At 36.3% G+C, this 27,654-nt stretch overlaps 1 long non-coding RNA gene across 1 annotated transcript in view; it reads left to right on the top strand.

Annotated features, from left to right (window-relative positions):
• The window catches only part of LOC120532164, a 128,039-nt gene extending 108,830 nt beyond the window's left edge, over positions 1–19,209 (top strand). Inside the window, exon 5 of the long non-coding RNA XR_005634229.1 lies at positions 19,065–19,209. This is a non-coding gene — a long non-coding RNA (uncharacterized LOC120532164). The remainder of the gene's footprint in view (positions 1–19,064) is intronic.
• Positions 19,210–27,654: the final 8,445 nt, after the last annotated feature.

The raw sequence follows: 27,654 nt of genomic DNA, 5'->3' as shown, positions 1-27,654 counted from the left end.
GTAGTGAAAAATGAAGGATGGCATTTGTCAGGCTTTAATGCAGGTTTTAATTTTAGCGCTTTTGGAGATGCTTATATTGTGATTTTGAAAGAAATCAGTTTTCAGTAATCTGTTTAAAGTCAAGAGTACAATGTTATGTTGATTCTTTAATTTTATTTTGCTTCATCTGTGTCTCCTCTGCTACTCCAGTTGATTGATTATCATTTTAATCTACTATCGTTATGTAACTTGGGTGATAGCTGTGGTGGTGGAGAAGAAAAAGAAAAGAACAAGGCATGCTATTCTTTCTACCCTTAGAGGATAGTTATATTATTGACTTGGTAATGTGTAATTCATTATGTGTAAATTGCATAACTGCTTCAGCCTTAACTTTCTACAACCCCTCTCTTGTATTTCCTGTATCTTTACAATGAACTTCAACTCTGCAAAGTTATTTATTTTCTTATTATTTTCAAGTAAAATTCTTAACCCTTACTAAATTATTTATTAGTCTTACATTTACATGCATTTGCTTGGCAGACACTTTTATCCAAAGTGGCTTACAAAAGAGTAAAGATAATCCAGTAACATTAAGCTAGATCCTGTTTGTTCAGCAATTGTAGGAGGACAGGTAACAAAAAAGTTTATTGCCATAAGTGAAAAAGATGTAATAACTAATAAATATACAATTATGGATTACAATCAATAAAGCAATTAAACTTAACAGTTTGTCGAACAACAAAGTCACCAACAATACTGTATAAAATAAAAATAAAAGCAAAGGTTTTTTCCTATCAATTAGAACATATGAGTCTTCAATAGCTTCTTAAATACATTGAAGGAGTCAGTAGTACGGATGGAGATGGGTAGCTTGTGTGGTGGACGGCCAGGGTGCTTGTCCAGCCATGACGCCTCCATGCTGGAAGAAATGGGAGCAAGTGTGGTCATAATGTTATCTGCCCCGGAACACTAGATGGTAGCCCCCTGGGTTGCAGCGGTGCCACGGACTCCTACAAGGCTTCATGGGAGTTGGAGCTATCTACAGCCCTGTGGGGATCCGGGGGGTGCCACCAGGGGGTGCTGCAACAGCTGCTGAGCCCTCTTGGGCTGCCAGAAGTAAGTCAATGAGCACCTGGAGCACTTCCGGGGTTGTTATAAAAGGAGCCAGCAGTCATCATTCCAGAAGCCAGAGTCGAGAGGAGGAGGACAAAGCTTGCTGAGGAGGAGTGGAGAAGAAAAGAAAAGGAGAATAAGAAAGTAAAGAAAGGAAAGTGTGTAACTGGGCTGTTGGGGACACTGTATATAAATAAATTCGCTTGTGCTTTTTGGACTTGTGCCACTAGTATCTGTCTGTGTCGGGTTAGCATGTTATAGCACCATCTATCTTCCACACTTGTTAAACGAGCTACCAACTACACAGGAAAAGAGTCTGGATTGAGACTTGATACCACTTAGGGGCGGCATCACCAGACGCTATTACTTTTCAGACCTAAGTGGGTGAGGAGGAGTATAAGACTTCACCATTGTCTCTATACACTCATGTGCTGATCCACACATGTAGGCAAGCATCAGAGATTTGATCTTAATATGTGTATTACAGGGAGCCAATGTAGCAACCTGAAGACAGGAGTGACACGTGCCTGTCTCATCTGGTTAAATACAAGACACACCACTGCATTCTGGACCATCTGCAGCGGTTTGATAGAACATGTGGGTACTCCTGCCACAAGCGAGTTGCAGCATTCCAGATGCGACAACACCAATGCATGGATCAGAAGATGTGTTGCATATTCTGTCAGATAAGGTCTGATCTTTTGGATGTTGTACAGTGCAGACTTGCATTAACAAAAAACAGTAGAAATGTGGTCAGAATAAGATAGCTGCTCATCAATCACCACTCCAAGGTTACGTACTGATTTGGTGTTAGTGACAGTAAGCCAAGCTGTACAGAGATGGGGGAATTGAACAAACTGGCTGGCCGGGATCTCAAGAAACTCATTTTTTGCCAGTTTTGAGCTGTAGATGGTGATCCTTCATCAAGGTCCAGATATCAGTAACACATGCAGAGACTCTATCTGATACTGTATTGTCCACCAGAGAGAATGAAGGGTATGCTTTGTATCATCAGCAGAAAACTAATAAAAGAACCCATGGGATTGGATAATGGGGCCCAGCAAGGTGGTCTACTGAGAGAAAAGTAGAGGACCCAGCACTGGTCCTTGGGGTACACCCGTGCATGTCTGGTGTGCCTTTGACAACTCTCCTCACCAGGACACACTGTAGAATCTACCCAAGATGTAGATACACTCTTACCGTTTTATGAAAAATTTAACACTACAAATATAAGTTTCAAGCAAACAACTTTCAATGATCTTGTCCACCCATCCATCCATTTTCTGTTGCTTATCTGGGTCTGGGTCACAAGGGCAGCAGTCTATGCAATGATGCCCAGACATCCCTTTTCCCTGCTACCTCCTTCAACTCCTCCCACATGGCCGGCAAGAGCAACATGGGTCCGTTCTACAGTGGGCCCATCAACTTCAGAAAGAGGTCAGGTTTATTGAAGCTTGGACAGCAATCAGGCAATTGTTTTCAAACAAGGACTTTTTTTTTGTGTAATAGACATTTAAACAAGATCAAGGACTTTAATTTAATATTTCCAAGTTAAAATTGTATGTGTCAAGAGAAAATAAAAACAGAGAAGGTTTAAAATAAAGTGCTGAGAACTAGTTAGCTTAAGGAAATCAGGTCAGCACCCTAGCCTAGGGAGCAAAGGGGTATTATAATCACATGATGTGATTATTGAAGAGTGCAGATTAATTCATATAAAGATATTTTGATAACAGTTATAGTTGCTTTAACTTTTTTATATTAATACTTGTTTCTGGTTTTCCATTTATATAATTTGTAAATGAACTTGTCTTTTGACAAGTGACAGCTTCTTTTATTTATTTATAGCTCTATTTTTATGGTATTGTCTGCAAAAAAGGAAATGGCAAAAACATGGAATGGTACACTTACTTTGAAAAAATAATGCTCATTCAAAAAAGCCATTTTTAAGAGTGAGGGAAAACACAACACCAAGGCTAATGAACAAATTCTAAGAACTAATAGATAACAAGAGTGAGGCCTGTGGAAAGTTAAAACCTGAGAAAACCAGTTCTCTTGATTCAATATTTCAAAGTATTACTGAAAGTGATGATACTTTTAAAACAAGGATTCACTAAGATATTCCCAATGTGCTTAGGCTCTTCAAAGTAGAAATCTGTAAGAAAAAAACAGCTACTAATGAGGGTAAAATTGTCTCTGCCTTAAACAAGTATGTTCAGCAAAATGAAATGCCATGTCAACTAAAATGACTTAACTTGAAGAAACAAAATACATATCAGTGGAAAATTATGTGCTGTCAAATAAGCCCTAAAGAAACCTAAAGCTGTGTAAATGCCAAAATGTTAGTGCAGTAGTAAATATAGTGACACCTCCTTAGTCATAAAATAAATTATCAATATAGACATTCAGAAGTATTTTTTTTTAAAACATTTTAGTTAATAATGTGCATGTAACTCCCTGACTAAGAGGATTTCCTTTTAGAAGTATAATGAAACATTCACTTTACAGCATCACAGACTACAAAGAGTTGAATGAAACACTTATTTCTTTGATGTAACCCTGACATTTCATAACATAAACTACTTAAGTAAAAATTCTGATTCCTTGAAGAATATTTTATGAGGGGCAAAGTAAATCTATTGAAATGAACCAGCCCACTTAACTCACCTGGTTTTGAATATGAAATTAGGGGTAACATAAATACTAAAATAGGCAACATCATCTCTATTTTCATTTCTCACTGATCATTTCAGTTCACAACTGCTTAAAAAGTCTCAAACAAAAATTACTTACTATTTCTAAATACTGTATGTCTGTTAATAGCCTTTTTTATTTAGAACAGCCACCTCACAAATATGAGTAGTTTAGCCTCTCATTCACCTTCGGGTGGATAAACCTACCTGTGTACTGTATATTTTAGGAAAGCAGCATGGCAAAGTGTGACAATGTAATTCATAATATTGCCTATTCAGTTCCCACATTAGGTTTACTTTGTCACTCTGAATATATCACATTATTTGCTGTCACAAACCCAATGAAGGGCCATAGCAAGGTTTGGGGCAGCCACCCGTATACTTTTTCTTGGCTGCAAAATTGAATAATTTGATAGCACTGAATTGTACAAATCAGAATCCAAAACAGAACTGAGGGGATATGGAAAGGTGGAGACTTTTAAAGGCCAGTATAGGAAATGACCTCAGATGAGACAGAACCGGAAGGGTCTTTATCCATAGACTCGAACCTGGAAGTGACGTCAAAGGGGTCGGAATCAGAATTTTTTTTATAATTTAATTGATTTATTGTACTCGCACAACAATCCATACGAATAGATCGATTTTTACAAAAATAGGATTAAAAACAAATCAACTCTTACCCCTGAGAAAGAGAACATGGCCAACTGAGTTAAACTTAAAGCTAGTAAAAATAAGTAAATCGATGAATTAATAAGTAGATAAAGATAAATTGAGAAGAAGAAATGGGGAGAGAATCTGCTTCCTCAGTGCTTTGAGATCTTAATCTAAAATGTTATTGATTAGATCCAGCCAGGTTTTGAAAAAGTTCTGCACAGATCCTCTAAGTGAGAATTAGATTTTTTTCCAATTTCAAATAGTGTAAAACATCAGTTACCCACTGACTTAAAAGAGGAGAGTTAGGATTCTTCCAGTGGAGCAAGATAAGTCTGCGTGCCAATAGTGTAGTAAAGGCAATTACAGTTTGTTTGTCCTTCTCCACTTTAAGTCCATCTGGAAGCACACCAAACACAGCTGTTAACGGGTTAGAAAGGATTGTAACACCAAGGCTTTCAGAAAGGCATTTAAAAATTTTGGTATAGAAAGATGTTAATTTGGGGCAGGCCCAAAGCATGTGACCCAGTGAGGCTGGAACTTGATTGCAGCGTTCGTAGGTTGGATCTTGCCCTGGAAACATTTTGGACAATTTTAAACGAGACAGATGTGCTCAATATATAATTTTGAGTTGAATAATTGTATGCTTTGCTTATATGGAGCTTGAGTGAATTCTCTGCATTGCCACCTTTCACTTCTTTTCTGAGATATTGAGTAAGAGATCCTTTCCCCACTGTCCTCTTGGATCTTTGAAAGGGAGGGACTGTAAAATGGTTTTATATATATCGCAGAAATGCTGTCTCGAGTCCTCGAAACTGAGCAATATTTTTTCCAGCATACAGGGAGGTGAGGAAAATTGGGCAGGTTCTGTTTAACAAAGTTTCTAATTTGAAGGTAGTGAAAGAAATGTGTTGCTGGAAAGTTAAATTTGGAATGTAGTTGTTCGTAGGATGCAAAGACATTGTCTATGTACAGATCTCTAACTGATTTAATCCCAAATGTTTTCCAGATATTAAAAACTGTATTTGTTTGCAAAGGTTGAAAAAGTTGGTTCTCGTGAAGAGGTGCCACAGATAAAAGCTTCTCTATCTTAAAATGCTTCCTACATTGGTTCCATATTCTGAGTGAGTGAAGTACAATTGGGTTGTAAGTATATTGGCGATAACTTGCATTTATAGTGGCACAAAGCAGGGAATATAAAGAAGTACTGCAGGATTTTATTTCTATTGCGGACCAAGCCTGTGTATGTTCTTCTATTTGTGTCCATGTCCAGGTTTTTATAGCTTGTATGTTTGCTGACAAGTAATAAAACTGAAAGTTAGGTAGAGCCATGCCACCTTTTGCCTTAGGTCTTTGTAGGGTCGCTATTTGGAAATATGGATGTTTTAAATTCCAAATAAATGAGGTTATGGTTGAACCTAATTGCTTAAAAATGATTTATTGATGTATATTGGAAGGCTTTGAAATAAAAAGAGAACCTGAAGAAGGATATTCATCTTAACAATGTAAATTTTTCCAGCTAAAGTGAGATGAAGGGCTGACCATCTATGCAAGACTTGTTTAATTTTTTCCATACAGACGGTGAAATTTTGTTGATAAATTGCTTTATGTTTACTTGTGATGTTTAACCCTAGGTATTTCAACTGATCTGCAATGATAGAAGGGAAGGTGTCCAATCTAATATTGTATGCTTGAGAATTCACTGGAAAGAGCACACTTTTATTCAAATTAATTCTGAGACCAGAAATCTTTTGAAATTCTGTAAGTGCTCTTAGGACTGCAGGCACAGTATTTTGTGGGTCCGATATATAAAGTACCGTATCATCTGCATATAGAGAACTTTCTGTTGAAATCCTTCTCTGATAATCCCCTTTATCTGATAAGCATTTCAACAGTGAACTACCAGTTGCTCAATGGCGATTGCAAAAAGTAGTGGTGACAAGGGGCATCCTTGTCTGGTACCATGTTCTAGTTTAAAGTAGTCTGAATTAATGTTGTTAATACAAACTGAAGCTTCTGGATTGGTATACAGTAGTTTGATCCATGCAAAAATGTTCGGGCCAAACCCAAATTTCTCCAATGTAGTGAAAGTAGTAGTTTTCACTACAAAGGTAGTTCCATTCAATCATACCAAATGCTTTTTCTGCATCCAACGATAATATCTCTGGGGTGTTTGACTTTGCGGGTGAATATATTACATTAAACAGGCGTCAAAGATTGGAATCTAAGTGTCGGCCTTTAATAAATCCTGTTTGATCTTGTGATATTATCGAAGGCAGCACTTTCTCCATTCTTATAGCTAGGATTATTGAGAGTATCTTAACATCATTATTCAGAAGTGAAATTCATCTGTATGATGCACATTGTAAAAAGTCCTTATTTTGTTTAGGAAAGACGGTGATTAATGCTTTGCTTGGTAGAGTTTGTTTGTCTCTAGCTTCTGTAAATGTTGCTAATAAGAGGGGAGCCAGCTGAGTGGAGAATGTCTTATAAAATTCTACAGGGTAGCCATCAGGGCGTGCTGCTTTCCCACTCTCAAGTGACTTTATAGCATTTAGTATTTCTGATAATGCCAAAGGTTTATCCTATTCATCTTTACTAAGAATATCTATTTGTGGTATCTGTAATGCATCCAGAAATACATTAGATTGCGTCTTGTCTTCTTTAAACTCAGTAGAATATAAGGATTTATAGTAGTCTCTAAATGTGTGCATTATATTTTTATGGTCAATGATTTTGTCTCCGTTTGTGTTGCTGATTACTGGGATTGCATTGCGAAGTTCTTGCTTGTGGATTTGTTGAGCTAAGAGCTTATAAGCTTCCTCTCCATGTTCATAATAATGATATCTTTATTTAAAAATGAGTTTTTCAGTTTCTTTAGTTGTTAAGAGATTGAGCTCTGAATGCACAGCCTGCCTTTTCCTATGAAGAGCCTCACTTGGACACCTGGCATATTCTTGATCTATTCTAGTAATTTCACTGGTTAGCTCTGATTCCTTCTGGGTTTCTAATTTATTTCTGTGGGAAAGATATGAGATAATCTGTCCTCTTAAGAAGGCCTTCAGGGTATTCCTGTGGAGACCTCTTAGGATATATTTGTTTCTAGATAAAAAACTGATTTGTTTTTATATAAATTCTGTACACTTCTCATCTGCTAATAAAAGTGGGTTAAGATGCCATCTGCAAGTTGAGTATGTGGGGCATAATGAATTTAGCTCTAAGATCAGAGGGGCATGGTCAGAAATAACAATAGCGTCGTACTTGCAAGATTTAATCATAGGCAAGAAATTGTTATCTATAAAGAAATAATCAATTCTTGAGTAGCAATGATGCACTGGTGAGTAGAAGGAATTGAGTTTGGGTTTAGAAATCTCAAAGGGGTCTGATAAGTTGTGGTCAGTTACAAACTGTATAATTGTCTTTGCAGTGTTAGATGTCATCACCCCTGTGGCAGGAGACCTATCTAGGTCTGGATTTAAAACACAATTAAAGTCCCCAGCCATTATAATTTTATGAGTGTTCACATTGAGAATGGATGTAAATAAATTTTGCATGAATTCCCTATCATTCACATTTGGTGCATAAACATTTATCAAAATCACTTCACAGTTAAATAAATTGCCTATGAAAATCACATACCTCCCTTCAGGAACAGATACTAAATCTGATACCACAAATGAGACTGTTCTATGTATAATAATTCCCACACCTCTAATTTTCTTAGTAAAGCTGGAATGGAACATTTGGCCAGTCCAGTCTTTTTGCAGTCAGAACCGATTCTTGCTTAATAAGTGGGTCTCCTGTAAAAATACTATTTTAGCGTTTAGATCTGTTAGGTGAGAGAATACTTTCTTTCTCTTTAATTCATGATTCAGACCTTTAACATTCCAGCTCACAAAGTTAACTGTCCCATCATGGAGACATTGATTCTGAATTGACGTCATCAGGGCCTGCAGAAAAGCGAGAAAAAGAGTCAGTGCACTCTGCCACATCCCAGTCTGGCTCGGAATTACCCTCATTCAAGCCCTTTAGCTGCTTCCCCATGTACACGTGTGTGACACTGCTTTTTTCAACTTTGTAGAAAATAAATGTTATATAAACAGTTCTTACAAAAACTAATTTTTAAATGACCATGGGTAAATGGCATCCTTCAAATTAGCACTAATAATATTAATAATTCTGCAAGTATTGCATCAGTGCTGTTGGACACCCTAAATAAACATGGAGTACAACTAAAGACAAATATATGACTATAAGATTGGTTACAATGAAAATGTGGAGTCTACTGTTGCTTTCCCAGAGAGATAGAGAGGTTGGGAGCATGCGCTGATAGCACGTTGCTGCACCCACCACATGGCAGACCACCTGGATTGAGACCCAAGTGCAGTGGGTGACACCTCAGCACCACACAGGAACAGTGTGAGGTTTTTTAACGGTGGCTGGAGTGCCAATCCTGCCACCAACCCCCATGTTTTCCCTGTAAGTGGAAACTTTTCAAGAGCCACTTTAAATATACCAGATCTTATAATCGTTTAAATTACTAAGTATCTGTTACCATACTGCTTCATGATCTAAAGATCTGTTTTTATAGTGAAAAGGCTATATACCAGAACCTAGCAAGAAAATGTATGCTGCTGTACAATATGAATTTAACAGTGGTAACAATGACCCTCCAAATTCTGTGTTGTAGTAACAAATCTTTTGTTTGTGTCTCTTCTAGCTTATATGAATGTTACTGTTAGATCCTTCCAGGAGAGGGCTACGCATACATCTGTGCAAAAAACAGGCAGAAAGATTAATTTAGATGTGCTAAACAGGGGTATAGAGACAAATAATAGTAATAGTAAGTAAACATAGCCTACTCCTGTTAAGTAATGAATTCAACATATTTACATTTACTGTATTTATTCAGTAAGAATTCTTATGTAAAACAATTTTCATATTGCATAAGGGAAAGAAGATTTGTTGAGGAAAGCATACTGCATTCCACCAGGATGCTAGAGGGAAAGACCATCAAGCAGTTGCCAGAGAGAAACTGAGTAAAATGCTGGACAAGGCAACATCTCCTGACTGTTATAGGGCACACAATGCAATGACAGAATCCATGGGAATGCAATATTTCTCAAATAGTGCAGATGACTATAAGGATGTTTGGGAAACATAGCTTGTTAAGATCTGTGGAAAGTGCAGAAACACCAGGAGCCACTAAGTAGAGCCCAGGGACAGTGTCCCTGTTGCAATTACAGTAATTCAATCTTCAGAGTCAAAATATGTCCAAAAGGTACAGACTGCAACAAAAGAATATCTGTTACAAAGAAGTTTGTTCCAAAACTCAGACACTGAGAGTTGCACAGTGCCATGTTTTATGACATGAGTCACATTATCAGCAACTGTATATGGCAAAAGTAAACAATTTGGAATTGCCCATGAAAAAAACATACAAAACAGTGGCATGCTAAATAAAGTATCCATTGTGTTAGGTTGGGAGCATGCACTGATACAGGGCCTTGCTGCACCCAGCACACAACAAACCTCCTCAAGATCCCAAATTTCAAATTAGGACTCGGGGTAGTCATGCACTGGGTGACACCTCAGCACCACTATAGTTTGAATAGAAGGGACACTTGTGTTAGTGATACAAAATTCTTTTTGTAATAATCTTTAAAAATTGTAATAAACATACGATAGTCATGGACAAGAAGGGGTGGTTCTTTAGAAAAATAAAAACCTAAATATGTGGTCTAAAGACTGCTCAATACCTGATCTCCACTGAACATGACATTGAGCAGAGAAGATGGACACGTACTCGTATTGGACAGAAGAGAGATTAACTGTATGAAAAGGATGTATTAGGCTTTATTGACTATAGACTGAAAATATGATATTTTAATCCTTTTAAAAAATTAGATAATTTTTACTGCTATGTGCAATTTGCATGCTTGCCTCTTATTTGTGGGGGTTTCCTCTGTTAAGTCTGGTTTACTTCCCAGTCCAAAAAACATGCTTTGGACTTGACTAGCAGCTTTAATTAAACTGTTGTGAAAGCAGTACAGGTGTATTAGAGTATGCCATAAATTTGACTTGCATCTGCTCCAGATTTGGTTCCTGTGTTGCACTCAAGTGTCACCACGATAGGCTATAATAACTAAGAAGTTATTAAATAAATGATCTGACCTCTTCTGATCAATGAAGTTCTGTGTCAATATAAGTGCTCACTGTGCCTTCTAGAACATTATGTGAACAGGTTGAAATGTCTTGGACAATTGCTCAATTGGAGAAAATACATGATGTGCAAGCCATAGACTGAAAAAACTGTTGAATTTGTCAAGTACAGCCAAACTATCCCTTGTTTTTCCTCTAGCATTTCATTAATTTCTGTCATTAGAATAGCAACACAGAGTAGTGCAATGTCATTAAAGTAGTGTGCACTGGTTATTGAGTGGGACAGAAGTTTCTAAAGTCCTGACCATCCAGATTAATTTAATTCTTTAATGCTTGAAAAACATGATTACATTTTGGAGATAGTTTGGTCAAGTGTGTCGCTTCTAAAACAAAATTGAGAGTACTGTGAATTATTCATAGTCACAAGTTTAAATAATGTGCCATGCAATGCACATAAATGACCACAAAATTTTTCATGTTAAAAAATGCTGCAACACCCCCAAAAGGCAGTACTGGTTATTAGAGTGTGCCATAAATTTGACTTGCATCTGCTCCAGGTTTGGTTCCAGTGTTGTACTCAAATGTTACCAGGATAGGCTATGACTTGCTGTAATCTTATACTAAATAAAGTGAGTTCAGAAAAAAGTTGAATGAATTTAGCTCTAGTTAAACTGAATAGGTTAAAAGCCTCAGGCTTTAGTGAATAGTTATTAACTTCCCCATCAGCAAATGCATTTTCAATGGAGGTCATTATCTTGGTAGCATATTGGATATGAAGTGACATTATTGATAATGAATTGAGGGAAGTCACAGCTGGTATACAATATTACTGAGATGAACATTTGTAGACCAGCTGGGTATTTTTTGGATTAGCTGCAATGATAGCACTTCCCTTAAGAATTTGTTATAGTCTACCCAAGATACACCTGGACTAGAGCATGCAGCAAGAATTTGTTCAAGTACAGGCAGATCCCACCATATTTTGTACTGAAGACTTACTAGCAGATAAGCAAGGCAATGTTTGGTGCCATGGTAAGCTTGTTTGTGAATATTTATGACAATCTTGCAATGTGCAATGTAGCCATGGCCAAAATGTTTTAGAGGTATTGTGAAGGTTTAGCTAAGGTAAAACTGTAAAAGAAAAAGTGCAACATGCTGAAAAAAAGAAAACTAAAAATGCCCATTTTCTTTAATTTACTCCATACATGTTTAAACTTACAGGATAGGTAAAAACCCAGTATTAATATTTTCTAATTTGGCTTAATCACAAATATTACATTTTTATCAGCAGAGGATAAATAATCTGTAAACAACTGTTTTTAGTTACAATTTAAAAAGATAACAGCATTTATAAAGAACTTGAAGCATTGCTTTAGACCTAGGTGGTCTTCTGTTGCACTCTACTGTAGGTGTAGGTCTGTGTACCTTGGAAATATTCACTTGAAGGCAAGCGATTCATCAACTTGCTGTCAAGAGAACCCATTCCTTTTTCCCTCCCATTGACAACTTACCTTCTGGGCTTCAAACTATGCTGTCTCAACTTTCAGTATTAGTCTGCTGCAATGCTGTAGGGCAACAAGAACCAGAAATCTGCCTCCTACAGTACTTGATTCAGTAAGCCTCAGGCTGTGAAGGGACATACAACAACAGGAGAAAATACATTTTAGGGAGCGTAGTTAAAGGCTGATGAAAATTAAAAATAAAATTATAAAATATATTTATAGCAAAACTAGTGTATTGATAATACAGAATGGTGTGTTATTGTAAAGTCTTTTAATTTAGTATTAAAAGATGCTTTCAATAGTATGCATATTTTGGGAGTGTTTACCTTTTTGGCATAGGCAGCAATATTTAAGTATAGACTCATAATTTGTTTAATCATGTTTGTATTTCCTTGTGACCCTGAATTGGAATAAGCAGCCTCAGAACATGAATAAATGTTAGCTTTCACAGAAAATGCAGCTTAAGGACACCTTTAAATAAAATGAGTACACAAAGCGTGAATGATAATCATTAAAAGAATAAACTATACTCAATCCATTCTCCTTATACTGAACTAAAATCCTTTACAAATTGGCACAACAATGTTTCCTTAAAAATATAAATAAATAATGGAAATCATGAAAATTTTTAATTCAAATTTAATTCATGCTTCCTTTACTGGATTCAAATCTTCACAAAGTGGCATGATAAAAATGATTCCTGGAAATAAAAATAAATATGTTTCCAAATAAAAGACAACATTGAAGCAGCATGAAAATAAAATGCTAAAACCTTCTAAGAGTTAATAGTTAATGGAATGTTAATAGAGTTAATAAAATGTTGGCTTACATAGCACACGGTGCTGAGAACAAGTCAACAGAGGTTATTGTTATGCTACGCAATGTCCCTACATTGCCTCATCTTGGTTATTATGTGTGCTTTTAATTACCCAGAAAAAGGTATTATAACATTAGACAAAGCCCAGACACAAGCTATTCAACTGATTTCATAAAGGTGAAGTATGAATCATATGGAAAAACTAATGGAAATGTAATCTCTGTTTGGTTATACTGACACTTTTAAAATGTAATCAAGGATGACATGATAGAAATGTCTAAAATTTTTAAGAGAGTTAGTTAGTGTGCATGAGATCCATTGACCACGTAAAACAAAAATAGCAGGTTGGGGTCAGTTAGGGATGATGGGTGGGTTTATTATACAGATTGCATGCTACAAAATACAGTACTGGAAACAATATTTTGTAATGATGTAAAGACAATTAAAAATCATTCATAAGTGCTGCAAATCACAGCTCTTTATTCACATTATTGCATAAAAACAAAATTTCCTCAATATGCTATTAACCGAATAATTTCCTACTTACAAGAAACAGTAAAAGTTTCTACATACTTTTAGTCTGTACACTTGACAAAACAACTAACCTTAAAAAAAATTGCCCCATTCATTCCCTTCCTCTCTACTCTCAACAAAATTAACTCTGTATACACTATAAGCAAACGTTTGCCACAGCAGTAGCTCCTGCATTACAGTACACAAATCACAACCAACAACTATAAAATAATAACAAAATTAGGATCAGTATTCACATTAGTCAGTGTTCTTCAGATTTCCCATAAACATTCCTCCCTGACCAACCTCTTTGGCAACTTTGTTAAAATTCGCTTCAAAAGAATCTCTCCCTGTGTACTATGTAAGTACAAATCAAATTGTTAAGCTTTCTCAGAGCCATTGTTTAAAGGAGATATATATAAATATAGTTTTAAAAGTGTGTGCATTGTGACCAAGATTGTGAAATATATATAAATAAAGTTTAAAAATGTGTGCACTTCTTGTAGCTAAATTTAATACAATGGCCATACTTATTGGAGTACTTATTGTCCGAACTGAAACAGAATTCATTTGAATTTCATATGTCTTGACAGTGTCTGAAAACACACACAATAGTTTGTGCAAACAGTCTTTAAAGTCAAAATCCCAAAAATATAAATTGTCACAGACGGCCACCAGAAGGAGGCAACCAATAATTGCATTTAACAGACTACTTTCAAAGAAAATCTTAAAAGAGATTATTTTATTTGCTAGATAAAGAAACATTGTCAGATATTTTTTTTGGAATGAACTCAAAATATTTGTGCTACCTTTTGTAGTTTATGATTTTGCATATTATTTTCCTAATATTTTTTGTTTGGTGCTGGTTTATCTGTTTAGAGCTCTTGTACTATATTATATATATTTTAACATAAATCATTTACAAAGGAAAATTAATTGGTATTTTGTATGAAGTTTAAATAATACTTAGTAAAATAGGTGGAACAGAGCTAATTCACCAATGCTAAAAACCCCAATGAAAGTGAACAGTATGCTGTATCTGAAAACAACAGAAAGGAGTATAAAGGTTTTAAGGATTACATTAACATTGCATTGAGTTAATATAACTTGGCAATTTTGCTGTAAAATTACTTAAGGTAATTTCTCAAAGCTTTTAACTGATTTGTGAGCCTTTCATAAGTGTTTAATTGGACTTTGTATGAGGAAAATGAAAAGTGACAGTGGGGTTATTTTTATTTTTTTGTTGAAGGCTTGTCCTGAAATAACTAAAACTAGGAAGTGTGACCATAAAACTTCATAAAATACTACAACAGCTTTCAAATCAGGTTTTAAGACACTGCATTAATTAAAAAATATATTTTTTACTTACACATTTGTATGATATAGGCATCCATTACCTCATGCAACTAAAAAATGCTTATACTCTAGAGTACAGAATACTGTGACAACTAGATTTAGGTCTTCTCAAAATTCCTAAGATTAATAAAACTACAGTACAGTAGGAGGTGGATCCTTTGAACTATAGGGTTATACAACTTTGGAAAGGGTTACATATAAATGTTAAATATGCTCCCTTAGGGTTAGTAATTAAATTAACACTTTCTCCAGGGTTTGTTCCTGCCTTGTGTCCTATGCTAGCTGGTATAGGCTCCAGTTACTAACTAACAGCCATGTGCTATTGGGAGGTCCTGAGAAGATGTAAGGTTTATTGTTTAGTCCTTTACTAATAGTTGTATTATTTGTTTTACTTCCTTCCTTCATGTGTTTATTTACTTTGGAAAGGGAAGGAGAGAATGTACCCCCGTTTATAGCATATCTGTATATTTCTTCATATATATTGTACAATGTTTTAATATTTTACACTATTTTAACTTCAGCTTTTTTAATTATACTATTTTTGAAATTGTATGTAGTGCTCTGAGCTTGCCACTGTAAATGAGATATGAAGCACAGACTTTCCCTCAGTAGGGTGAAAAATGGAACTGTCAGGAGCGTACTGGGACTCCGCTCCTATTCAGTCGTTTTGCCAGCATTTTGTTCCTGAACCCTCCAGTCAGTGTTTGATGCTAGGCAACATTAATTATAGTATGGCTATGAGTTAGAAGATGTGCTGGAAATTAAAGAGACAGCTTAACTGTGCTTGAGAAAAAGCCTCTAGTCTAATACTTGCTAGATTTGTGGTTTAAGAGTTATTTTGTAATGTTTGCTCTCCTTTCATATACTTGCTGTGCTTCTGTTATTGAGCCAGCTCTCACTCTCACCTCATTGTTTCTCTTTCACCAGCGAAACCTGGTGTGATATTTAACATCCCTTTTGCCAGTGCCTCCTTTTGAAAGAAAAACACAGTCAATGCACTGCTTGTGACTAATTCAGGTGTGTTTCAAGTACCAGAAGAAAAATATCTTTCTGTTAACATGTACTGAATCTTTTCGGGGATTCACAGAAATTTTGCATTAGAATTTCTGGTTGTTAATTTACAACTGGCTAATAGGAAGATGACATTTTAGGTCTCTTGAGTTACAAGAAAGATTCACTCTCTCTACACTTTAATTGTAGGCCATTATCTGAAAACACCATTTGTGGAGACACAGAGATGCAGCTCTGTGATCTGGAGGAATTTTGTAAATGGCATTATCTAATAGCTACAGTGTTTAGCTTAATTAAGAAGTATTTGCTCCTTATGTGTTAAACTCTGTGATGTACATTATAACTAATAATGAACTTCTAAGTCATTTTTGTGCATGTCAGAGCTAAATATATTGCCAATCTTTTAGTTTCTTTTTTAAGGTATTTTACTAAATTATTTTTTTAAATATTCATTTTTATCTAGAGCCTTTTATACATATATTAAAGAAAACTTGTTTGATGTTTGGAATATTTTTGCATGGTCATTTATTTTAAATTGTGACATTAAATTTTTTGAGTGTTACATCTGCAAACCAATTTAATTTTTCATTACTGAACAAGGTCAACATTAGCTTAAATTGTAAATTTATCTGCAGATAATATGTGTCAACATTTATCTCAATAATACATTGAAGTGACAGTCTTGTTGGACAGAGACTGAGACAGGTAAATGCAGCAGAAAAGTCTTCAGAAGTTTAGTGAGCAAATTACAATATGACGAAGGTCAAGTCAAGTCAAGTGGTTTTATTGTAATACCATCCATACACAGTTGCAGCATACAATGGTTCGAGTTAATGTTCCCAAGGATCTGGTGCAAAATATACATTTAAGACATGACAATTGCAAAACAGGTAATGAACTATACTATACTATAAATCAAGAAGCAGCCCTTGATTTAATTGAATCTCTTTTATTTTATCCATGTTAAGAGACAGATTGTTGCACTTACACCATCTATGTACAGTATCTCCATTCTTAAGCTGATTCATCCTCATGAGACCCACCACAGTTGTATTTTTAGCAAACTTAATGATGGTGTTAGAGCTATACGCAGCCATACAGTCATGAGTAGGCACAGTGAAGAGAAGTGGGCTAAATACATATCCCTGATGATCTTCAGTATTCAGGATGGTGGTGCCTGAGGTGATGTTTCCAACACTAACTGTCTGTGGTCTTTCTTTCAGGAAGCGTAGGACCCAGTTGCATAGGGAAGTGTTGTAGCCTAACAGACTGAACTTCCCTATGAGCTTCGGAGGGATGATGGTGTTGAATGCTGAACCAAAGTCTATGAGCAGCATTCCAACATAATTGTCACTTTTGGCTAAATGGGACAGGGACAGATGAAGGATAGATGAATATGGCATCCTCAGTGGATAGTTTCAAGCAACAGGCAAACTGAAGAGGCTTATGTTTTGTGTAAAATCCAGCTTTTAATTGGCCCAAGACTAGCCTCTCAAAGCACTTCATGATAATGGGTGTGAGTGCTAATAGGGCAATAGTCAATGAGGCAAGAGACAAAAGATTTTTGCAGCATGGGTGTGATGGTGATGGTTTTGAAGCACTTGATATGACTGCCAGCCTCAGGGAAATGTTGAAGATGTCAGCTGGTTTTTACATTCCCTAGGCACTCTGCAAAGCAGAAAATGTCTGGTAAAAGAAGTGGAGATTCAGCCAAAGCTGTGTTTTGTCCTGAAAGTGTTAAGTGTCTTGCATGGCTACAAAACTTTGTGACACATTGTCCAACCAACTCAAATTCTGATACCATGGTAAGTGCTAAAGTGTCATATTTAACATATAGCATATGTTATAGTATATAGTATAGTATACTATATGTTAATACAAGACCTAGCTAACTTCACCTCATCCTGTACTCACAGAATAATTGGTTTTTACTCTGCTTTAATGTATTATTTTAATCATTTACATTTTAGCAACTTGAGAAATATTTACACAAGTAAGTTGTGTGCAGAAGCAGTGTGGAGCAGTGATTAAGGATTTGGACCTCAAATCATAAAATTGTCGGTTCAAATCCCACCACTGATGCTGTGTGACCCGCAGCAAGTCACTTCACCTGCCTGAAAAAAACAAAAGAAATGTGACCAATTGTATCTTAAATGTTGCCAGTCGCTTTGTATAAAGGTATTGGCAAATAAATAGATGTAAATGTACAGTATATTGCCTCCAAATATTTTTTTTTTGCTCATTGTGGCAGTCAACAGATTGTTGACTGAAATAAATTGAATTGTTCATTGTGGTTACATACAATCAACCAGAAAATTCTTGGCCCAAGTACACAATATGTGCCTTTACTTACAACTGAGCTCCCTTCACCAGATCTTTCTGAGTCTAACCCAGGGGTCGGCAACCTCACAATTTCATGTCTTAGCATATTATTTGATAATACTTTCGTAAAGATAAATAATTTATTTATGGGTTAATATTATTTTTCATAGAAATTTCTTTAGCTTTATGTGAATCAGGGTGTCCGACATGTGCTTCTGTTGTGTTTAATCTCATAACTGCAGTCATTTTGTTTGACGATGGCCAAATCATATGTTCTCCAGAGTTTTCTTCAGTACTCAAGATTGGATGTATGCTTCAGTGTTTATTGGGATTCCTAATTCTTTAATATAATTTTTGTGGTTAATCGACACCATGCGTTCTCAGGTCTTTCTCCTATTTACATATTATAGCCAGCTGAGTTTGGAGTTGTGAGTACACTTTGCAGTGCTCAGTTAGCACAGTTAAAGTAGTGAAGAGGAGAATGAAGTGCAGATGACGGCAGAGCCAAACTTACTTTACTCAAGAAAGGAGGGGTGAGGGTGAAGACCATCACTACAGAACTGAACAGTGTTGCAATATTAGTCACTTTTGTGCTTTTACGTGTCAGAGTGATTTAAAACAGATAGACAAAATTCTGTGGTTCTTCACATCTAACATCTGTTTTCCAATAAAAAGTTATCCAATATCAAAAAATCAAAACTAGAAGTTCACTTTTTAACAAAGTGCGATATATTTACAGACTTTTTGGTTGAAGATGGAGATGACTGGTGTGGCTGGCCATCTGCTCATCTCGTTAATCTATGTTTTAAGTATTAGTTTATCTAAGCAGCCACTGTTTTATGATCGTGATTCTTTACTTAACATATTTTCTTGCTTGCTTTCCTCTCTATTTTTATCTCCTGATGGGATATTATGTGAACCTCCACCCTTGTTTTATTCATCTCCTAGCTTCTTCACCTGGACGCCGGTGTTCACCTATATCAGTGAGCTGAATGCCTCTCGGAGATGCAAATGCACACGCCGCCACCGTGGAAGAAGAGCCGGTACTGTTGTTAAACAACGCTGACTCAAGTCCCAGAGCTTGGATTCCCGAAGCTTGTAAGTTGTCTATGACCCATCTTCTCCTGTAGAGGACTCCATTCTTGGGGCCTCATGTATAAACGGTGCGTACGCACAGAAATGTTGCGTAAGAACTTTTCCACGTTCCAAATCGCGATGTATAAAACCTACACTTGGTGTAAAGCCACGCACTTTTCCACGGTACCTCATGCCTTGTCGTACGCAAGTTCTCTGCTCGGTTTTGCAAACTGGCGGCACCCAGCGTCAAAGCAGTGCTACTGTTCTTGTGTGATTACTCATTATTTTCATGACGCGGCTTTATAAATACACAGAAACTAACCGCATATTGTTTATTAGTGTAATGCATCTGATTGTAATTAACTCGTAACAATATAATGGTCCAGGGAACAGCCATAGTATTCCAAATGCCATAACTGCTTTAGCGTTGTTACTCTCACTTCTTCTTCTTCTTCTTTTAGCTCCTCCCGTTAGGAGTTGCCACAGCGGATCATCTTTTTCCATATTACTCTCACTGCACGACTCGGAGTATTTATATCACTGTATCTGAGTGTGAATCACAGCAGCAGCTAATCGGAAAGAGAATTATCGGTATACAGCTTTAAGGACACGCTGTCTCAGCCACTGCAAAACGTTTTAAAGCCTTTCCTGTACAGACCTCGCGGTTCAGAAACAGTTTCATCCCAAGAACTTTAAATGCACTCAATCAATTGCTCCTTGTAGAACGGTTTGTACTTATAAGTACAATCACCCCACTGTAAACTTGCACTACAGTTATAATATCTCACAACCTGAGCCACTTTATAAAGCGTATTTACAAATGATGACGATATCATTTTTAAGGTGAAATGCAGCAAAATATGTTTGTTAAATTATACACATAAAACTTTAACTTCATTTAAATAATCTATATTCTTCACTGGGAGTGTCGTGAAGAATAGAATAATTAAACATGTACTACGAAGATATTTCAATGTTCTTTAAACGTTTTGAAGAATCGGCGCTAAGCTTACAGATGGCTTAATGTCTATTACAGAGCTGATTGTGTGGCGATCGGTTACTTGGGAAAGAAAAGCACTGACTGCAGTGGACGCTACGCCAATATATATTGAATATAAAACAGAAAGAGAAAATAACAACACAGCTAAAAACGCAGCAACAAATTTCGACAATAAATTATTTCATCGAAGTGAAACACATGTTTAATAACGTGCTTTAACTCCTATCATCATGAAAATGACATCACGTATACATCTCAGTATTTTAGTTATTCAGAGAGCTGTAATATCACAAATGTAATGGACTCTGTGTCCAGTTGGAGGAAGAGAGCCAGTTTAAGAAGCAAGTAGTGATTCACACACATAGATCACATACAGTAGAAGATCAAATACAAAACAAAGCATTTAATGTGCTACTTTAATTACGATGTGATTTGAGAAACTGGTTAATTAAACGATTTTAAGATGAAGTTTATAATGTTCTACTAAATGACAAAATAAACTACGTGATTAAAGTGGAAATGTCGAGATTGAAGTTGACATTTCGTGCTTTTTCCCCACCTGTGCCTTTTTTCTCTGTACCCTAATAAACTTTCATATGACACTCAGACAGTGGGCTTACAACTCTTCTTTTCACGGTAACTTTGATATGTGACTTCTTTTTTATTTCCGGCACTGTGCGATTTTGTGAATGTGAGCTTTCAAGTTTCTCCAACACGCTATGTCACTCGATCAACTTCATTTTGTTGATTATACCACGGTTTATTTGAACAAATAGTATGTTTTTCCTTTGCCTCCAATTGGTATTCGCTGAAATTCTTATATTTTCCCCGTGCTTTTCCCATTGTCTTTTCACAGAAGGCTGCGCTTAAGGGCGATTTATATTGATTTGCATATTCAAATAGGCGTAATTCTGGGAGGATTTGGGGCGTTACATACTTGGCGTGCACGGCGTTAGTTTTCACGCTGATCGGGATTTATGTAGCGGAAGAGCGTGGAAGTTGGAGTACACACAGATTCCTGCATCTGGATTTTCTGTGCGTAAGCACATTTCGGCTTTGTGCTTACGCCATGTTATAGTGCGAGTTCTACGCACGGTGTTATACATGAGGCCCCTGGTCTATGGGCGCTGGATACTGGAGTTAATTTCTCCATCTCAAGGTGGCATCACTCTTCCTCGGTGTGCTCTCGGAGAGTAAACGCTGCTAATCTTCGCATGCTCACCTGTGCTCGTCCCGCAGCAAGCTCTTTTACTTCTATCAAGGCTGCTGTCTTGAACGTGAGATCAGTGTCTAATAAAAGTTTTAATCTGCAAGACTTTACTATCTCAAATAAACTGGATTTCTTTTTCATCACTGAGACCTGGATTGTAAATGGTGTTTTACTGACTTGGTACCGTTAGGTTATTCGTTTTTAAACTCTCCTTGGCTGACTCGCTATGGTGGGGTCATTGCCACTGTTTTTAAAAGTATGCTCTTTTGTTGAAGCCTTTCAAGGGGTCTGTTTAGTAGCTTCTTTTTTTTTTTTTTTATTTATTTATTAATTTTATTACAATCAATACATAGCAATCAAGTTTTTACAAAAAAAAAAGAATTATGCTAAGAACAGATCGATCCCCACCCTTGAGAGAGAGAGCAAGCCAAACGGTGTAAAATTTAAGGCTTTTAAAAATACCTAAATCAACAAATTCTCTGTGCTTTATAAAATCATTTCAAAATATTACTGATTAGATCCTGCCATGTTTTGAAAAAAAGTCTGCACAGATCCTCTAACTGAGTATTTGATTTTTTCCAATTTTAAATAATATAACACATCAGTTTCCCACTGACTTAAAGAGGAGAGTTTGGGTTCTTCCAGTTTATCAGAATAAGTCTGCGTGCCAACAGTGTAGTGAATGCAATCACAGTTTGTTTGTCTTTCTCCACTTTAAGACCCTCTGGAAGAACCCCAAACACAGCTGTTAATGGGTTAGGAGGGATTGTGAGTCCAAGACTGTCTGAGAGGTAATTAAAAATTTTTGTCCAGAATAATGTTAATTTGGAGCAGGCCCAGAACATGTGACCTAGTGAGGCTGGGGCTTGGTTGCAACGTTCGCAGGTTGGATCATGCCCTGGAAACATTTTGAGAGTTTTAGTCGAGACAGATGTGCTCGATATATAATTTTGAGTTGTATAATTGTATGCTTTGCATATGGAGCTTGAGTGAATTCTCTGCATTGCTACTTTCCACTCCTTTTCTGATATATTAATTGAGAGGTCATTTTCCCAGTGTCCTCTTGGATCTTTGAAAGGAAGGGATTGTAAAAGGATTTTATATATTGTAGAGATGGAGTCTAACTCCTTGAAATTGAGCAATAATTTTTCCAGCGTGGATGAGGGTGCAAGATGAGGAAAATCTGGAAGGTTCTGTTTAACAAAGTTCCTGATTTGAAGATAGTGAAAGAAATTTGTAGCTGGAATGTTAAATTTGGAATGTAATTGTTCATAGGATGCAAAGACGTTGTCTATATAAAGATCTCTAAGCAAGTTAATTCCAAATTTTTCCAGATATTAAAACTGCATATGTTTGTGAGGGTTGAAAGAGGTGGTTCTTTTGCAGGGTGCCACAGAAAGAAGCTTCTCCGTCTTAAAATGCTTTCTACATTGGTTCCAGATTCTAAGTGAGTGGAGCACAATTGGGTTATTAGTGTATTGCCGATAACGTGTGTTTATTGGAGCACAAAGCAAGGAATACAAAGAAGTACTGCAGGATTTTACTTCTATTGCGGTCCATGCCTGTGTATGTTCTTCTATTTGTGTCCAGGTTCTTATCGACTGTATATTTGCCCAGTAATAAAACTGGAAGTTAGGTAGAGCCATGCCGCCTTCTGCCTTTTGTCTTTGTAGGGTCGCTCTTTTGATGCGTGGATGTTTAGAATTCCAAATAAATGAGGTTATTGTTGAATCTAATTGCTTAAAGAACGATTTATTAATGTATATTGGTATGTTTTGAAATAAAAAGGAGCTTAGGAAGAATATTCATCTTAACAGTGTTAATTCTTCCAGCTAGTGTGAGATGAAGGGTTGACCATCTATGCAAGTCTTGTTTAATTTTTTCCATACAGACGCGAAATTTTGTTGATAAAGAGCTTTATGTTTACTTGTGATGTTTACCCCGAGGTATTTAAACTGTTCTGCAATGATAAAAGGAAGGGTGTCTAATCTAATATTATATGCTTGAGAATTCACGGAAAGAGTACACTTTTATTCAGATTAATTCTGAGACCAGAGAGCTTTTGAAATTCTGTGAGTGCTGCTAAGACTGCAGCACAGAATTTTCTGGGTCCATATATACAGTACCATGTCATCTGCATATAATGAAATTTTCTGTTCCAGTCCTTCTCTGCTAATCCCCTTTATCTGATCAGTATTTCGACAATGTATTGCCAGTGGTTCAATGGCAATTGCAAACAGCAGTGGTGACAAAGGGCATCCTTGTCTTGTGCCACGTTCTAGTTTAAAGTAGTCTGAGCAAATGTTATTGATGCAAACTGAAGCTTCTGGGTTAGTATACAGTAATTTAATCCATGCACAAATGTTCGGGCCAAACCCAAACTTCTCCAAAATAGTAAAAAGGTATTTCCATTCAATCATGTCGAATGCTTTTTCTGCATCCAATGATAATAATATTTCTGGGGTGTTTGATTTAGTTGGTGAGTATATTACATTAAACAGGCGTCGAAGATTTGAAGATAAGTGTCGGCCCCTAATAAATCCAGTTTGGTCTTGTGATATTATTGAGGGAGCACTTTCTCCATCCTTCTAGCTATGATTTTAGAGAGTATTTTAACGTCGTTATTCAGAAGTGAAATTGGTCTGTATGATGCACATTGTAATAAGTCCTTATTTTGTTTTGGAAAGACAGTGATTAGTGCTTGGCGAAAGGTTTGTGGAAGAGATTGGTTATCTCTGGCTTCTGTAAATGTTGCTAATAGGAGGGGAGCTAGCTGAGCGGAGAATTTCTTGTAAAACTCTGCAGGGTAGCCATCAGGGCCTGCTGCTTTTCCACCTTGGAGTGACTTTATAGCATCCAGTAATTCTGATAATGACAGAGGTTTATCGAGTTCCTCCACACTAATAGCGTCAATTTGTGGTATCTGTAATTTATCCAGAAATGCATTAGATTGTATATTGTCTTCTTTAAACTCAGTAGTATATAGGGATTTATAGTAGTCTCTAAAAGTGCACATTATATTTTTGTGTTCGATGATTTTATCTCCATTCGTGTTAGTTAGGTTATTCGTTTTTAAACTCTCCTTGGCTGACTCGCTATGGTGGGGTCATTGCCACTGTTTTTAAAAGTATGCTCTTTTGTTGAAGCCTTTCAAGGGGTCTGTTTAGTAGCTTCGAACTGCAACTTTTCAAAATGTGCAGCTCACCTTCTTTGTTGTTTACTGTGGTTTATAAACCTCCTGTAATTAATGATACTTTCATTTCTCAATTCTCTGATCCCCTGGCTGATATTACCCTCTCCCATGACAAAGTATTTATTGTTGGTGATTTTTTCATACACGTTTGTTGTCAATCGAAAGCTTTAGTTAATGACTTTTTATCACTATTGGACTCATTTGATTTTATCCAGCATATTAATACGCCAACTCACTCTCTCGGTCACCCTCTTGATCTCGTCCTTACATGTGATATTTCGGTTAATAATATTGATTTATGTGATGTTTCTCTTACTGATCACTTTCCTATAATGATGGATTTGAATATTACTATTGATATTCATACTACTAGTTGTGCTCCACACTGTTCTTGCTTCTTCTGTTATATCCGATTTTAAAACCATTTTCTCTAGTCTTGCTGTACATGTTCAATATGATGGTATAGATGATTCTGTTTTAGAATTTAATTCTTCTTGTAAAACGGTTTTAGACTCAATTGTTCCGCTGAAGATACACTGTAATAAGGGAAGACCTGCTCCCTGGCTAAATAAAATTATGCGACCGCTACGCCACGCCTGTCAAACTGCGGAATGGCGTTGAAAAAAAGATGGACTGATTGTTTCTAATCAGATTTTTAGGACTTCTCTGTTCAGCTTCTAGGTTGCAGTTAAGAAAGCGAAACATGATTTCTTCACTGATTTAGTATCCCGTCATTCTAGGAATCCTAAGGTCTTGTTTAATTCAATTAATGTGGTCATTCACCCTCATTTTGAGACTGGATTAAATAGTACTGTTCTTTCATGTGAGCAGTTTCTTTCATTCTTTGTCAGTAAAACTGATACAATCCGCTGTGGTATTGTTCAAACTGGCAATGAACTTCCTATTGTTAATTATGGAATTGTCTTGGAAACTTTTGATCGTCTCACTTTTACAGTTAAAAAGTACTATTGACACCCTTAAACCTACTCTCAGTCCTCTTGATATTGTACCAACACGCTTCTTTGTGGAAACCTTTGATGTTTTGGGTCCATCTTTACCAGCCATTATCAATGGTTCTATTAGTGAGGGGTTTGTGCCTTTATTTTTTAAACATGCTGTGGTGCGTCCCTTTCTAAAAAAGGCAGAATTACATCCTGGAGTTTTAGCCAATTTTTGCTCAATTTTCCAATTGCCATTTCTGGCTAAAATATTAGAAAGAATTATTTATAATCAATTGGTTGATCACCTTAACTGCAATAATTTATTTGAGATTTACCAATCTGGCCTTAGGCATTATCATGGTGTTGAGACAGCCCTCCTGAAAGTATTCAATGACATCTCTATTATTACTGACTTAGGCGGCACAGCAGTCCTTGTCCTCCTTGACTGATCCGCTGCCTTTGACACCTATTGACCATGAGATATTGCTGTTGCGGCTTGAACATCTTGTTGGGCTTAAAGGGGCTGCTCTTAACTGGTTCAGGTCATATATAATTGGTAGACACTTTTCAGTGACTTTAAATTCCTCTTTTTTGTCTACTGCTCTCTTAAATGTGGGGTTCTGCAGGGATCCATTTTGGGTCCTATCTTATTCTCTATATACCTTCACCCTATTGGAGCTATTTTTAGGAAATTTAACATTTCTTTTCACTGCTATGCTGATGATACACAGGTTTATATTCCCATCTGCAACTCTGCAATTAATCAACTGCACAACTGTCTTTTTGAACTAAGATCCTGGATGGATAATAATTTTCTTGATCTGAATCAAAATAAAATGGAGGTGCTTATAGTGGGTCCATCAGCTAAAGCCCAAATTGGTCTTGGACTTCTCAGCTTTTTCTCTTTCTTTTGCAAACCTCAAGTCCGCAATCTTGGTTTTATTTTTGACAGTAACCTCTCTTTTGAGAAACAGATTAATTCTGTAGTCAAGAGTTGCTTTTTCCAGCTTTGTCTTTTAGGTAAGATCAAGCCTTTTTTTATCTTCTAGAGATCTTAAGAAAGCTACTCATGCTTTTAACCTTATCTCAAGTTGATTACTGCAGCTTGCTGTATTCTGGGATTAGCAAATCCCTGATACGCAGGTTACAGTTGGTCCAGAATGCTGCCGCTTGCTTTCTGGTTGGGGCAAGAAAGTATGATTCTGTTTCTCCAATATTAGCTTCTTTACACTGGCTGCCTGTCAGTTTTCGAATTGATTTTAAAATTTTATTGCTAGTTTATAAATCTTTACACGGGCTTGCTCCTGCCTATTTATCTGAATTGTGTGCTTTACACCAGCCATCTAGAGTGCTTAGATCTTCTGGTCAGTTGTCTCTTGTTGTACCTCGTACTAAGTGTAAACCTAAGGGGGACAGGGCTTTTGCAGCTGCTGCTCCTCACCTGTGGAACTCTTTACCTCATTACATAAAGGATTCATCTTCAACTGAACTCTTCAAAACAAGATTAAAGACTCTTTTCTATTCACTTGCTTTCTGTGACCTTCAGTAATACTGATGGTTTCCTCATTGTGATTATGTAATCTGACTTCTATTTATTATTTATTTTATTAATGTTCATTCATTTTATTTATATGTCATTTATGTTAATTGTATGTCTTTTTTCTTCTTTTATTGTAAAACACTTTAGCCACAGCATTCCTATGCTGTTTTAAATGTGCTATATAAATAAATTGACATTGACAATATTCATTCAGAGAAGAAAGAAAAAAGCGATGACAGAATTAAAGCAAAATATGCAACAATCAGCAAGTTTTGCTTTTTTTTGTTAGATTGGAAAGCATAGAAATACTTTCACAGTTTGGCCGAACATCTCTACTCTGGCTTCAAAAATAAAGAAGATATTATTTAAAAATGAAAGACCCTCCACTATCCGCAAAAACTGTTCACAACAGAATCATTACGATGGGCATTATGTGACAGATCAACAGACTAATGATTTGCATTTGTATTTTCTTTGGTATGTGATGAGTTGTGACATGAACGAAATCACACAAATTAGATTTCTGGGACTGTATGTTTCCAAATAAAGGTCTCCATGAAGAATTACTGACTTTGAT

Source organism: Polypterus senegalus, chromosome 7 (genome assembly GCF_016835505.1).
Source record: "Polypterus senegalus isolate Bchr_013 chromosome 7, ASM1683550v1, whole genome shotgun sequence".
In the NCBI taxonomy this organism is placed as follows: Eukaryota; Metazoa; Chordata; class Cladistia; order Polypteriformes; family Polypteridae; genus Polypterus; species Polypterus senegalus.
The sequence above is the reverse complement of the archived record's forward strand: the minus strand, read 5'-3'. Positions and strand labels throughout refer to the sequence as shown.